The following is a 15742-nucleotide window of genomic DNA, read 5'->3' as shown; positions in this document are numbered from 1 at the left end:
AGAGGAAGAGGAATTCTTTAACTGTTCATGCAACTACTGCATGGGCACCTAGAATTAGCTATGATAGCCTTCAAAGAGAGTCCTACAAGAAAAACATGTTCAACAGAAAATAACATTCTATTTCCTGATTAGTCAAACCATATGAGTATTCCAAACAAAAACTGTGGGGATTTTTGTTCTATATCAATAACATCGTCTAGTCCAATTGCCGAAAATACTAGTTAGTTTTGTCCTAAGCTATGTGGCCTCAACTAAATAGGTCATCAAGAACAAAATGTTGGACTTATGGTTGAATCAACCTTCACAACAAAGACACAGTGAATTCTTTCATTCCAGTCTTATGTCTCGATTTGTAGATGGAAATGTAGTTTGTGTGGAGAAATAGGGTAGTAAAGGTATCTCAGATGCCAAGCTTTGTCTATCTCATGATAGCTACAATGGTCATAGAGACAAACTATGAACAGTGGAACTGACAAAGACACTGTTTGAAAGAAACCAGGGGACGGGGCCTGAAATTTCTTGACAAAAGCCTTCATAATTCAAATTCAATACATTCACATGATCAAGATGACTTATCCAAGTCAGAATGCAACAATAATTTTGCAGTGAGCCCTACCCAAATTTCAACATGATGTCGATAAAAATGCTATTATGATGGCCCTCCCAAGAATGATTGGACTGAATTTCAACTTACAGTTCAGTCTTTCCACTACTTGTAAACATGGATATTTTCAATTTTGAGGGTTGGAAAATGTGTTTTTTAATGCTCCAGATGTTATTAACAAACGGGGTTTATGTTTTGCAGGTCAGGCATTGTGCTATTGAACAAAATCTATGACCATTTTGACGACTTATGATGGGACTTACAGTTCAGTCTTTCCACTACTTGTAAGCATGGATATTTTTCAATCTTGTACATTTATTTTATTCCTATCATATAACTATTCATGCAACTATTGCATGGGAACCTAGAATTAGCTATGATAGCCTTCAAAGAGAGTCCTACAAGACAAACATGTTCAATAGAAAATAACATTCTATTTCCTGATCAGTCAGACCATACGAGTATTCCAAACAAAAACTGTGGGGATTTTTGTTCTATATCAATAACATCGTCTAGTCCAATTGCCGAAAATACTAGTTAGTTTTTTCCTAAGCTATGTGGCCTCAACTAAACAGGTCATCAAGAACAAAATGTTGGACTTATGGTTGAATCAACCTTCACAACAAAGACACAGTGAATTCTTTCATTCCAGTCTTCTGTCTCGATTTGTAGATGGAAAGGAAGTTTGTGTGGAGAACTAGGGTAGTAAGGGTATCTCAGATGCTGAGATTTGTCTATCTCATGATAGCTACAATGGTCATAGAGACAAACTATGAACAACGGAACTGACAAAGACACTGTTTGAAAGAAACGAGGGGACGAGGCCTGAAATTTCTTGACAAAAGCCTTCATAATTCAAAGTCAATACATTCACATGATCAAGATGACTTTTGCAAGTCAGAATGCAACAATAATTTCGTAGTGAGCCCTACCCCAATTTCAACATGATGTCAATAAAAATTCTATTATGATGGCCCTCCCAAGAATGATTGGACTGAATTTCAACTTACAGTTCAGTCTTTCCACTACTTGTAAACATGGATATTTTCAATTTTGAGGGTTGGAAAATGTGTTTTTTAATGCTCCAGATGTTATTAACAAACGGGGTTTATGTTTTGCAGGTCAGGCATTGTGCTATTGAACAAAATCTATGACCATTTTGACGACTTATGATGGGACTTACAGTTCAGTCTTTCCACTACTTGTAAGCATGGATATTTTTCAATCTTGTACATTTATTTTATTCCTATCATATAACTATTCATGCAACTACTACATGGGCACCTAGAATTAGCTATGATAGCCTTCAAAGAGAGTCCTACAAGAAAAACATGTTCAATAGAAAATAACATTCTATTTCCTGATCAGTCAGACCATACGAGTATTCCAAACAAAAACTGTGGGGATTTTTGTTCTATATCAATAACATCGTCTAGTCCAATTGCCAAAAATACTAGTTAGTTTTGTCCTAAGCTATGTGGCCTCAACTGAATAGGTCATCAAGAACAAAATGTTGGACTTATGGTTGAATCAACCTTCATAACAAAGACACAGTGAATTCTTTCATTCCAGTCTTTTGTCTCGATTTATAGATGGAAATGCAGTTTGTGTGGAGAACTAGGGTAGTAAGGGTATCTCAGATGCTGAGCTTTGTCTATCTCATGATAGCTACAATGGTCATAGTCACAAACTATGAACAGCGGAACTGACAAAGACACTATTTGAAAGAAACCAGGGGACGGGGCCTGAAATTTCTTGACAAAAGCCTTCATAATTCAAAGTCAATACTTTCACATGATCAAGATGACGTTTTCAAGTCAGAATGCAACAATAATTTCGCAGTGAGACCTACCCCAATTTCAACATGATGTCAATAAAAATGCTATTATGATGGCCCTCCCAAGAATGATTAGACTGAATTTCAACTTACAGTTTAGTCTTTCCACTACTTGTAAACATGGATATTTTCAATTTTGAGGGTTGGAAAATGTGTTTTCTGATGCTCCAGATGTTATTAACAAACGTGGCTTATGTTTTGCAGGTCAGGCATTGTGCTATTGAACAAAATCTATGACCATTTTGACGACTTATGTTGGGACTTACAATTCAGTCTTTCCACTACTTGTAAGGATGGATATTTTCAATTTTGAGGGTTTATATGTTGCTTCATTGTGAAGGAAAATGTGTTTTTTAATGCTCCAAATGTTATTAACAAACATGGTTTATGTTTTGCAAGTCAGGCATTGTGCTATTGAACAAAATCTATGACCATTTTGACGACTTATGATGGGACTTACAGTTCAGTCTTTCCACTACTTGTAAGCATGGATATTTTCAATTTTGAGGGTTTATATGTTGCTTCATTGTGAAGGAAAATGTGTTTTTTAATGCTCCAGATGTTATTAACAAATGGGTTTATGTTTTGCAGGTCAGGCATTGTGCTATTGAACAAAATCTATGACCATTTTGACGACTTATGTTGGGACTTGTTACAACAGATAGTCCATGCCCAATGATATCAAAATCTTCTATTCATGAAAAAGAAAGAGGATGGTTTCGTATAAATATGGAAGCCTCTCAAATTAGTCTTCCTGAGAAAAAGGTGAAAGTTATTGTTGAGAAACTGGCTAGGGATAGGTCACTGAAAGAACCACCAATTTGTATCTTTTCTGGACGTAATCTGGGTATCTCTCATCTCAAGCATTCTTGTGGTAATATGCCATTGAAAATAATAAGACTTGTGGTAATATGCCATTGAAAATACACCAATTTGTATCTTTTCTGGACGTAATCTGGGTATCCCTCATCTCAAGCGTTCTTGTGGTAATATGCCATTGAAAATAATAAGACATCCTAACATTTCTACCCAGAAAGTGCATGGTGAAGATGTTTCGGAAGCGATAAAGGTTTTTCTGCTTATCAATGTACTTCAAAGAACTTCAAGGCAAGACAAAATGATGTCAAGTAGCTGGAACAATCTTAAAGAGGACGAGGATATGGAAACAACAAAATGTACATTTATTTTATTCCTATCAGAATGATATGTCAAGTAGCTTGTATTTTTCAATCTTGTACATTTATTTTATTCCTATCATATAACTTGGATTGCAAAAAAGTGCTCTTAAGACATTGTGTTCTCATTGTGCAGATTCATGCAAAGCTCATGTCATGGTCGTAACTGTCTGTGCTCTGAATGGTTGGCTCTCCTGCTTCTCATTGTGCAGATTCATGCAAAGCTCATGTCATGGTTGTAACTTGTAACTGGCTGTGCTCTGATTGGTTGGCTCTCCTGCTTCTCATTGTGCAGATTCATGCAAAGCTCATGTCATGGTTGTAAGTATAGGAATCCATAGACTGTGCCCTTACAAGCTTGGGTGAAGATGGCTCAACTTAGTTGTCAGAAGAACAATTATTTTCTCAGCCAATGAGGTAAATTGGATTCACCTTTATGATAGCATGAATACTAGTATTATTTCAGTGATTTCTGAGGCATTTCCATTCACATCTTATGATAAATAAATGTCTTTCAACTATTTGAATCACGGTACAATCACTACCTTGACTGCTTTAAAGGAAATTCACTACTCAAATGGATTTGGTTAGCACTCCCTAAATACGATTGTGGGAAGATTTGCTAGTTCAATCCTAAAAGATCCTATATCATGGAATCTGACAGTCCTGCTATTTTTTATGCCTACGATCTGAATTTATTCCTCAAGCCAGATGGGATAAGGAAGTCTCATCCTTTTACTGTCAATACTCATCTGGAAGACAAAGTTATTGACATATGTGATGGATATTCCTTGGTAGACAAACAAAGAGTATGTTATAAACACACAATTATTGAAGCTTTAAGTCATACAAATCCATTTCCACCTATAGATAGCTCTATTGTTGACAATAACAAAGTTGGATAGCCCCAGAAGATTGATTAAACCTGTAATGAAACCCTCAATGACATATACAACTACAGTGCTGAGAATGAAAACGATGTCAAGAAAATCATTGATGAAGAATACAGGCTTGACCAAATAAAAAATTTCTCTCTGGACCACATCAAATGCAAATATGTTCTCTTCTCCATGAACATGTGGACAATCATTCATGCACTAGATTTTTAAAAGGAAATGTAGACAACAAACCTCTAACAAATCCACATGAAGTCAATGCTGAGGGAAAATTTTGGGGCCTAGAAAAGGTGCACTCACAGGGATTAAATCACAGTGAAGAGAGGCTCCTTCGCTGTCCCAAAAGAAGGTTCTTCATCACAGCAAGGAGGCTTCCATACGCTGTCAAAGGAAGCTCCAAAAGAGCCCTAGTTGCAGTCTTCTATTCACAGCTAAGACGCAATCAAAGGGAGCCTAAATGAACCCCTAATCCACAATAAGAAAGAGACTCAACACACAGTCCTAAAGGATGTGTTTTAGGTGTTGTTCAAGTAAGGAGACCTAGAACGTCTTAGTATTTCAGTGGAAACATGATGATGACATCATTGTGATTGAAATTATTCCTGAGGACTTTTTATAAGTTTGGTAACCTACAGTCATATTATATTAATGAAATCTGTCCTAGACCAAAGTTCAAATCAGTACACTCAGATTGAGTCAAGTCCTTGTACGACTTATACTACTGCATTGATATTATTTGTTGACTGAAGATCAGAGGCCAGACTTGCTGCTAGGCTAGACCACAGGCCATAGCTAGCAGCAAAGGTATTGACTTGAAAGCGTGACAATGGTGGAGCTGCACCTCTAAGTCATGGATTGGTAACTGTGTGAAGGAAGAGGATTGAATGTTGACGCCATATCTCATAAAGCAGTTACAGCTAGTGCAGCAAGCAGTTATCAGTGTTTTTGGGAGCTGTATTGGGTCAAGGGTTGACCATGTTCGACTTAGTTTGATGAGCATCCTATTGGTGCCATATGGATGAACTTACATTGATGTCAGAGTGTCAGCAAGGAAATTTGCAAATATCTTAACACAAAGAAACAAGCAATCAAATTCCATTAAAATGCACTTAACTTTACATATGCCCAAAAGCAGAGGAAATAACTAAGCTGGAATCCGATCCAAGAAAATGCAACGTATTATCATCCTATGCTTAGTAGAGCTTACAAGGAAATGGGTTGGATATGTGTTTAAAGTCTGTACAATCAAAAAGATATAATCTAAAGGTAGCCCCAACAATCTGAACAGGCAACAGGATATGATAATAATTTATTCAAAGAGCTATTTTTTAATAAAAAAAATAGAAAGCCTAAACACATACCTGTTTTAGGCAAAAACCATGGAAGATCGGCCTCACAGAAAAGAAAAAAAATATGGTATTAAATGCAGAGCTTATAAAACTGTCTTGGCCGTCCGAAAGGGTTGTTGACAGATGCGCCTCACCTGTTAATGCTACAGGATTCTCCCCGACCATATTGGAGATAATGTGTGCATCCGCTCCTCAAAGCACACGGATCACGGATTATCAAAGCACATGGATCATTGATTATTTGTCTGTTCAAAAGTTTCCCAAATCATTGAATCACGGATTATCATGTGTTTCGTGTGAATTTGGGCAAGCTTAGAAGTCAGGTTGCAAACTGCTACAGGTGTCCTTATTTTTCTACAAGAAACAGTCTAATGTGAAGGTGAATATGCTAAATGTGTTACTGATGGCAATGATGCTAACGAGAAGTTGGAAAATTGGAAAGTGAACATATCCAATGCATTAAAACAACTTGTGGTAGGGTTAATCTACCAAAATGCAAGGTTGTAGTGTTTCTTGTAGTTGCAAAATAGAGTAGAGTGTAATTGCAAAATAGAGTAGAGTGTAAGTAACAATGAATAACACATAATGAAAAAAAAATTAAAAATAGTAATGGAAATGAACTAAATTCAAAGTAAAAATTCTATATAACTAATGTAAGAGTGCTACAACTATCATCAACAAATGTTAAGATAAGCTGTAAGGAAAAATTGCTCATAAACAAATGTGTGAACATAAATGATACAAGAGAGATATTGACCACCTAGGTCAATGGGCCAAGTTAACACAAGGAAACTTAAAAACCTTAGAAGAAAGCTAAAATAAGAGCTGAAATCAAATATCACTTCGATTACCAAACATGTTGTTTGTAACTTTGTACATGACAAAGTTACAAAAAATGCTTGGAATCTAAATCTCTCATATTATTCACATGTTTTCCTATGATTTTCTTCTAATCCTATTATCCTACTCAAGCCTATTGTTTGTACAAGTGGATAGGAGGAAAACTCCTTGAGTGGAGGAATGCTTTCCCTCCAAAAAGCAATAAAAACCCAGATCTTGTTTCCTGGATCACCATGCAACAGTGGTAAGGAAGATTTACTATTCTTAGGAAGTCGTGTTGGGTTTATTACTGAACCAACCAAAACCATGCATATGCCTTGGTATGATAATGGTGTTTCTCCTTAGATGATGTCCAAGGCCCCAAACAAACCCATCCTTGTCCAGGGGCAAAATTATCCTCACATTAACACCCATACAACATTTATATACCTATGGTTTATAATGATGGCAAATAGTGCTCCCCATCACCTAATTGTGCAAAAAGCCCCAACTAATCTACATGCAATGTCAAACTTGTCCTCGATATTAGCATATCATCCTACATTATCCATTAGCGCATCGAGATAGAGGGATCAAGGACTCTCACTCCATGGTTGGGGACTATAGTCTGTCAAGTCTAAGTCAAATTTCGAGCTAATTGTATCAAGGACACCTCAAGGTCAACCAACACTAATGCAATGTATTAGTTTTTGGTACATCAACCTATCAAAATGTCACAATATTGGTTAGTAGACATTAGTAAGTAGGACACTAGCCACCAACAAGAAACCTTGATGTTGGTGATGAGCACCACTAGGCCAACCATTCACCTTAGAGGCACTAGGAGTTGGTTTTGTACCATGTGCACAGTCTGTATTATTACTAAACCAACCAAAACCACTCGTACGCCCTGGGATGATAATGGTGTTTCTCCTTAGATGATGTCCAAGGCCCCAAACAAAGCCATCCTTGTCCAGGGGCAAAATTATCCTCACATTAACACCCATACAACATCTATATTCCTTTGGTTTATAATGATGGCAAATAGTGCTCCCCATCACCTAATTGTGCAAAAAGCCCCAACTAACCTACATGCCATGTCAAACTTGTCCTCGATATTAGCATATCATCCTACATTATCCATTAGCTCATCGAGATAGAGGGATCAAGGACTCTCACTCCATGGTTGGGGACTATAGTCCATCAAGTCTAGGTCAAATTTCGGGCTAACTGTATCAAGGACACCTCAAGGTCAACCAACACTAATGCAATGTATTAGTTGTTGGTACATCGACCTATCAAAATGTCACAATATTGGGTAGTAGACATTAGTTAGTAGGACACTAGCCACGAAAAAGAAACTTTGATGTTGGTGATGAGCACCACTAGGGAAACCATTCACCTTAGAGGCACTCGGAGGTGGTTTTGTACCATGTGCATAGTCTGTATTATTACTAAACCAACCAAAACCACTCGTAGGCCTTGGGATGATAATGGTGCTTCTCCTTAGATGATGTCCAAGGCCCCAAACAAAGCCATCCTTGTCCAGGGGAAAAATTATCCTCACATTAACACCCATACATGTTAGAAAATTATATATTATGGAGCAATGGAGCACATAAAATATTGCAGAAATATAAACACAGAAAACGCACAAAACAAGAGAGACACAGATATATGTGGTTCACCCAGATTGGGCTATGTCCACCATGAACAGCCAGTCCTTCCTTTCTATTATCCAGCAAAATGAAGAGACACAACCTACAGCAAATCCGCTGTAATATCCTCTGTTTTCTCTCACAGTCTCACCTCTCTGTTTCTCGCTCACAAAATACACATCTATCACATAGCCTCAAATACAATACCCTCATACAAAGAGAGGGGTTGCCTTCTAGGGCAAAAAACCCTGAACCAAACATAAGTTCTACCGTTAGATCATCCGCCTAATGAACGGCCCAGATTGACTAGAAATTACTATACTTTTACAAGGCAATTTTACAGTTGTTTTTAGCTTCGGGGGCGCTGCCCCCGAAACCCCCCACCAGGGAGGGGCTCCCAAAGGTCGCAGCTGCCCCCCCTGGACCCCCCCTGCAGCAAATATTTTATGGGTGGCGTTGCCGCCCCCATTTCGAACTGGGGTCCTATGTGGCGATACCTTTGAATATAGAAGATAATCAGGCTCCACACCCAACAATCTCCCACTTGGAGACTGATTGTATTAACTCCACCACTGCTCCATTTGCTGGACAATGACTCCTCTTTGGACCTGGCTGTTTCTCATCTTCATCGTCATCCTTGAAGACCAATTGAAACTGAGGATATTCTCAGTTTCTCCCTGGTTACAACTTTTGTTAGCATATCTGCAGGATTCTGGCTAGTGTGTATCTTTTCCAGCTTCAACGCTCCATCTTCCAACACTGATCGTATGAAATGATACTTGAGATGTATGTGTTTAGTCCTGGAATGAAATGCTCAGTTCTTTGCAAAATGAATGGCACTTTGGCTATCACTGTGTAACGTGCCCATATCATGATCCTTACCCAATTCACCCATAAACCTTTGTAACCAAATCATTTCTTTACTAGCCTCTATAGCAGCAACATACTCTGCTTCTGTTGTTGAAAGTGCAACAACACTTTGGATTTTTGAAACCCAACTGACAGTTGTTCCTCCAATAGTAAATACATATCCTGTAGTGCTCCTCTTGTTATCTCTGTCACCTGCCATATCTGCATCAACATATCCTTGTAGGCAGATGTTTGAACCACCAAAGCATAATGCTTGATTTGTGGTACCTTTCAAATATCTGAGAATCCATTTTACTGCCATCCAATGTTCCTTTCCTGGATTGTTCATGTACCTGCTTACAACTCCCACTGCATGTGCAATATCAGGCCTTGGGCAGACCATTGCATACATTAAGCTTCCAACTGCTGATGCATATGGAACTTTAGACATATAATCCATGTCTTCTTGGGTCTTTGGGCACATTTCCTTACTAATTTTGAAATGGCTAGCAAAAGGTGTACTAATTGGTTTTGCATTGTGCATGTTAAATCTTTTCAACACCTTTTGTATGTACTCATTCTGAGACAATGTTAATTTACGATTTTTTCTGTCTCTAGTTATTCTCATACCAAGGATTTGTTTTGCAGCTCCCAAATCCTTCATTGCAAATTAATTTGCCAATTTTCTTTTGAGCACATTTATTTCCTGCATGTTAGATCCTGCAACAAGCATGTCATCTACATATAATAACAATATAATATAGCTGCCATCATTTTGCTTTTTCAAATAAACACAATGATCAGAGTGACATCTAGTATAACCTTGTTCAGACATAAACTTGTCAAATTTTAGATACCACTGCCTTGGAGCCTGTTTTAAGCCATACAAGCTCTTCTTCAACCTGTACACTAGTTTCTCCTTCCCTTTCACCTCATATCCTTGTGGCTGCTGCATATATATCTCTTCCTCCAAATCCCCATGGAGAAAGGCTGCCTTTACATCTAACTGCTCAAGATGCAAATCTTCAGCTGCTACAAGACTTAAAATAGTTCTGATTGAAGTCATTTTAACAACAGGAGAAAATATTTCATCAAAATCAATACCTTTCTTCTGTGCAAACCCCTTCACCACAAGTCTAACTTTATACCTCTGTTTTCCTCCATCTTCTTCCTTCAGCCTGTAAACCCATTTATTCTTCAATGTAGTTTTTCCTACAGGCAACCTAACTAAATCCCAAGTCTGGTTATGCATTAAGGAGTCCATCTCTTCTTCCATGGCTACCTCCCACTTCTTCCTGCTTTCAATCTGCATTGCTTCTTCATAACATTCGAGTTCACCGGAATCAGTTAACAATAAATAATATAATGAAGGAGAGTATCGTTCAGGGGGTCTACTTATCTTGGTAGATCTTCTAACACCACTTTCAGGTGTTTGGTGTGCCTGTTGTTGTTGTGGTGGTTGTTGTTGTTGTGGTTGTTGATTATTATTATTTTCAGGCACCTTTACTTTTTCAGTGATTTCATCAAGAACTGCGTATTCCTTGTTTTCCTTTTCCTGTTTCTTTTCCTGCAACTGATTCTTATACAATACCTTTTCATTGAATATTACATCTCTTCTCCTAATGATTTTGTGATTTTCGTAATCATATAAGCGATAACCAAAATCATTAACACCATATCCAATAAAGGTACATTTCTTTGACTTTGCCTCAAGCTTTGTTCTATTTCCTTTATCAATATGGACAAAGGCCTCACAACCAAAAGGCTTTAAAATAGAGTAGTTTACCTTTTTACCTGTCCATGCTTCCTCTGGAACACCACCATCCAAGGAACTTGAAGGCCCTCTGTTTATTAGATAAACAACAGTATCTACAGCATTTGCCCAAAACTGTAAAGGCAATCCTGCATGCAATCTCATGCACCTTGCACGCTCCATGATTTTTCTGTTCATCCTTTCTGACACACCATTTTCTTGTGGTGTTCTTGGAACTGTCTTCTCTCTGCGAATTCCATGCTCTGAAAAGTACCTATCAAACTCTTTGCTGCAATATTCACCTCCATTATCTGATCTAAGACACTTCAATTTCTTTCCTGTCTCAATCTCAACCAAATCTTTCCATTTCTTGAAAGTATCAAATACATCAGATTTATTCTTAATACAATAAATCCAAGTTTTTCTAGTTGCATCATCAATAAAAGTAACATAATAATGAGAGCCACCAAGAGATGATACCTGAGCAGGTCCCCATATGTCTGTATGCACAAGCTCTAATTTTTCGTTCTTCTTTTCTTTCCCAACTCTGAGAAATCTGACTCTCTTCTGTTTTCCATAAATGCAGTTCTCACAGAAGTCCAAATCAACATTCTTCAAACCCGACAACAAATTCCTTGAGTGAAGAATCTTCATCCCCTTTTCACTCATGTGTCCGAGCCTATGATGTCATAATGCTGCATCTGCTCCTTTGGAGGTTAAAGCATTAATAGAGTTAGAAATACAATTACATAAATACAATGTACCAACCTTTTCGCCTTTTGCTATTACCAGGGCTCCTTTAGTGACCTTCCAAGCTTTATCTATGAAAGTTGTCACACAACCTTCACCGCCTAACTGCCCTGTTGAAATCAGATTTTTCTTTAGATTTGGAACATGCCTTACCTCCTTTAATAGCCATTGGTTTCCATTCTGCTGCTTTACAAGAACCTTACCCATTCCAACGATTTTACAGGGTTTATCATCACCCAGACGAACTTGTCCAAAATCTCCTTGAACATAGTCATGAAAGTATTTCTTATCACGTGTGGCATGGAATGAAGCCCCTGAATCTACCACCCAGGAATCAGTTATATTTTTGAAAGAAAGAATCAAAGCATCTTGTAACACCTCACCTGTCACATTTGCTTCATGATTGTTTTCTTGCTGTGCATCCCCTTCCTTTCCCTTCCGAGATCTATTCTTTAGGTGTCCTTTCTTTCCACATTTCTAGCACACTATCCCCGATCTGGACTTGGATCTGCCTTTCCTTGATTTACTGCGATATCCTGAGCTCTTTCCTCTTTCCATTTTTCTTCCTCTAGACTCTGCACTTAAAGCATTTCCAGATGTCTCACCGGAGTTTTTCCGTCGCATTTCCTCGCTAAGGATAGCACCGACAACATCATCAAACTTTAAAGTACTAGATCCAGAAACGGAGTTACTAATGGCCATTACCAAACCATTCCAACTTTTTGGTAATGAGCACAAGAATAACAGAGCTCTAACTTCATCATCAAAGTTTACCCCTACAGAACTTAACTGACTTGTAACTGTATTAAAATCATTTAAATGGTTTGCAACAGATCCACCTTCCGACATATTCATATTAAATAACCGTTTCATAAGAAATACCTTGTTTGAGGCCGAGGGTTTTTCATATAGTTTCGACAACGTCTGCATCAAACCCTCTGTCGTGGTTTCCTTCGAAATGTTGAAGGCGACTGATGCAGCAATGCACAACCGTATTGTTCCGAGTGCCTTTCTATCGAGAAGGTTCCATTCTTCGTCTTTCATACCCGTCGGCATCTTTTTTTTTCCGCCCAATGGTAGGTATAGATCTTTCTGATACAGATAATCTTCCATCTGCATCTTCCACAGCGAGAAGTTTTGGCCATTAAATTTCTCAACCCTAAACTTACCATCTTCCGCCATTGCTCCCACTCGAACCAGGAACCCTTCTTTCCTGCGAGTTTATCAGCCAAATAGACCTTCGGCTTTGATACCAGTTCTTAGAAAATTATATATTATGGAGCAATGGAGCACATAAAATATTGCAGAAATATAAACACAGAAAACGCACAAAACAAGAGAGACACAGATATACGTGGTTCACCCAGTTTGGGCTACGTCCACCCCGAACAGCCAGTCCTTCCTTTCTATTATCCAGCAAAATGAAGAGACACAACCTACAACAAATCCGCTGTAATATCCTCTGTTTTCTCTCACAGTCTCACCTCTCTGTTTCTCGCTCACAGAATACACATCTATCACACAACCTTAAATACAATACCCTCATACAAAGAGAGGGGTTGCCTTCTAGGGCAAAAAACCCTAAACTAAATATAAGTTCTACTGTCAGATCATCCGCCTAATGAACGGCCCAGATTGACTAGAAATTACTATACTTTTACAAGGCAAATTTACAGTTGTTTTTAGCTTCGGGGGCGTTGCCCCCGAAACCTCCCTCCAAGGAGGGGCTCCAAAAGGTCGCAGCCGCCCCCCCTGGACCCCCCCTGCAGCGAATATTTTATGGGTGGCGTTGCCGCCCCCATTTCAAACTGGGGTCCTATGTGGCGATACCTTTGAATATAGAAGATAATCAGGCTCCACACCCAACAATACAACATCTATATACCTATGGTTTATAATGATGGCAAATATTGCTCCCCATCACCTAATTGCGCAAAAATCCCCAACTAACCTACATGCCATGTCAAACTTTTCCTCGGTATTAGCATATCATCCTACATTATCCATTAGCTCATTGACATAGAGGGATCAAGGACTCTCACTCCATGGTTGGGGACTATAGTCCATCAAGTCTAGGTCAAATTTCGGGCTAATTGTATCAAGGACACCTCAAGGTCAACCAACACTAATGTAATGTATTAGTTTTTGGTACATCGATCTATCAAAATGTCACAATATTGGGTAGTAGACATTAGTAAGTAGGACACTAGCCACCAACAAGAAACCTTGATGTTGGTGATGAGCACCACTAGGCCAACCATTCACCTTAGAGGCATTGGGAGTTGGTTTTGTACCATGTGCACAATCTGTATTATTACTAAACCAACCAAAACCACTCGTACGCCCAGGGATGATAATGGTTTTTCTCCTTAGATGATGTCCAAGGCCCCAAACAAAGCCATCCTTGTCCAGGGGCAAATTATCCTCACATTAATACCCATACAACATCTATATTCCTTTCGTTTATAATGATGGCAAATAGTGCTCCCCATCACCTAATTGTGCAAAAGGCCCCAGCTAACCTACATGCCATGTTAAACTTGTCCTTGATATTAGCATATCATCCTACATTATCCATAATTTATCTCATGGAGATAGAGGGTTCAAGGACTCTCACTCCATGGTTGGGGACTATAGTCCATTGAGAGGTCAAATTTCAGGCTAACTTTATGAAGGACACTTGCACAAGGTCAACCTACACTAATGCAATGTATTAGTTGTTGGTACATCGACCTATCAAAATGTCACAATATTGGGTAGTAGACATTAGTAAGTAGGACACTAGCCACCAACAAGAAACCTTGATGTTGGCGATGAGCACCACTAGGCCAACCATTCACCTTAGAGGCACTCAAAGGTGGTTTTGTACCATGTGCATAGTCTATATTATTACTAAACCAACCAAAACCAGTCGTAGGCCCTAGGATGATAATGGTGTTTCTCCTTAGATGATGTCCAAGGCCCCAAACAAATCCATCCTTGTCCAGGGGCAAAATTATCCTCACATTAACACCCATACAACATCTATATATCTATGGTTTATAATGATGGCAAATAGTGCTCCCCATCACCTAATTGTGCAAAAATCCCCGACTAACCTAGATGCCGTGTCAAACTTGTCCTCCCTATTAGAATATCATCCTACATTATCCATTAGCTCATGGAGATAGAGGGTTCAAGGACTCTCACTCCATGGTTGGGGACTATAGTCCATCAAGAGGTCAAATTTCGGGCTAACTGTATCAAGGACACCTCAAGGTCAACCAACACTAATGCAATGTATTAGTTGGTACATCGACCTATCAAAATGTCACAATATTGGGTAGTAGACATTAGTAAGTAGGACACTAGCCACCAACAAGAAACCTTGATGTTGGCGATGAGCACCACTAGGCCAACCATTCACCTTAGAGGCACTGGGAGGTGGTTTTGTACCATGTGCATAGTCTGTATTATTATTGAACCAACCAAAACCACTCGTACACCTTGGGATGATAATGGTGTTTCTCCTTAGATGATGTCCAAGGCCCCAAACAAAGCCATCCTTGTGGGGCAAAATTATCCTCACATTAACACCCATACAACATCTATATACCTATGGTTTATAATGATGGCAAATAGTGCTCCCCATCACCTAATTGTGCAAAAAGCCCCAACTAACCTAGATGCCATGTCAAACTTGTCCTCGATATTAGCATATTAACTAGATTTATTATTTCTTTGTGACTCAAGTTGAAAAGTGGAAATACAAAATATTTAATAAATGAGAGAAAATATTATTTCAGGGGTGTTACCAAGCCTATTGCTTGAGGTTTTATATAAGACAAGTATATATTGCTAGAAAAATAGAGATATGGAATAATTAATAAATTCTTAAACTCCTTATTTGAAATAAAGAAAAAACTCTACTCGTAGCTTTTTTAATAACTACTAAATTCTTTATTTGAACTAGTTCCTTATTTGAAATAAGGAAAAATCTCTAATTTTTTTTCTTTTAGTAATTTCTAAATTCCTTATTTGATATTAATAAAAAAAATAAAAAAATAAGATTT

Source organism: Pinus tabuliformis, chromosome 8, assembly GCF_031772625.1.
Source record: "Pinus tabuliformis cultivar Carrire ecotype Pingquan chromosome 8, CPIR1, whole genome shotgun sequence".
Taxonomy (NCBI): Eukaryota; Viridiplantae; Streptophyta; class Pinopsida; order Pinales; family Pinaceae; genus Pinus; species Pinus tabuliformis.
This window is presented reverse-complemented; position numbering follows the sequence as displayed.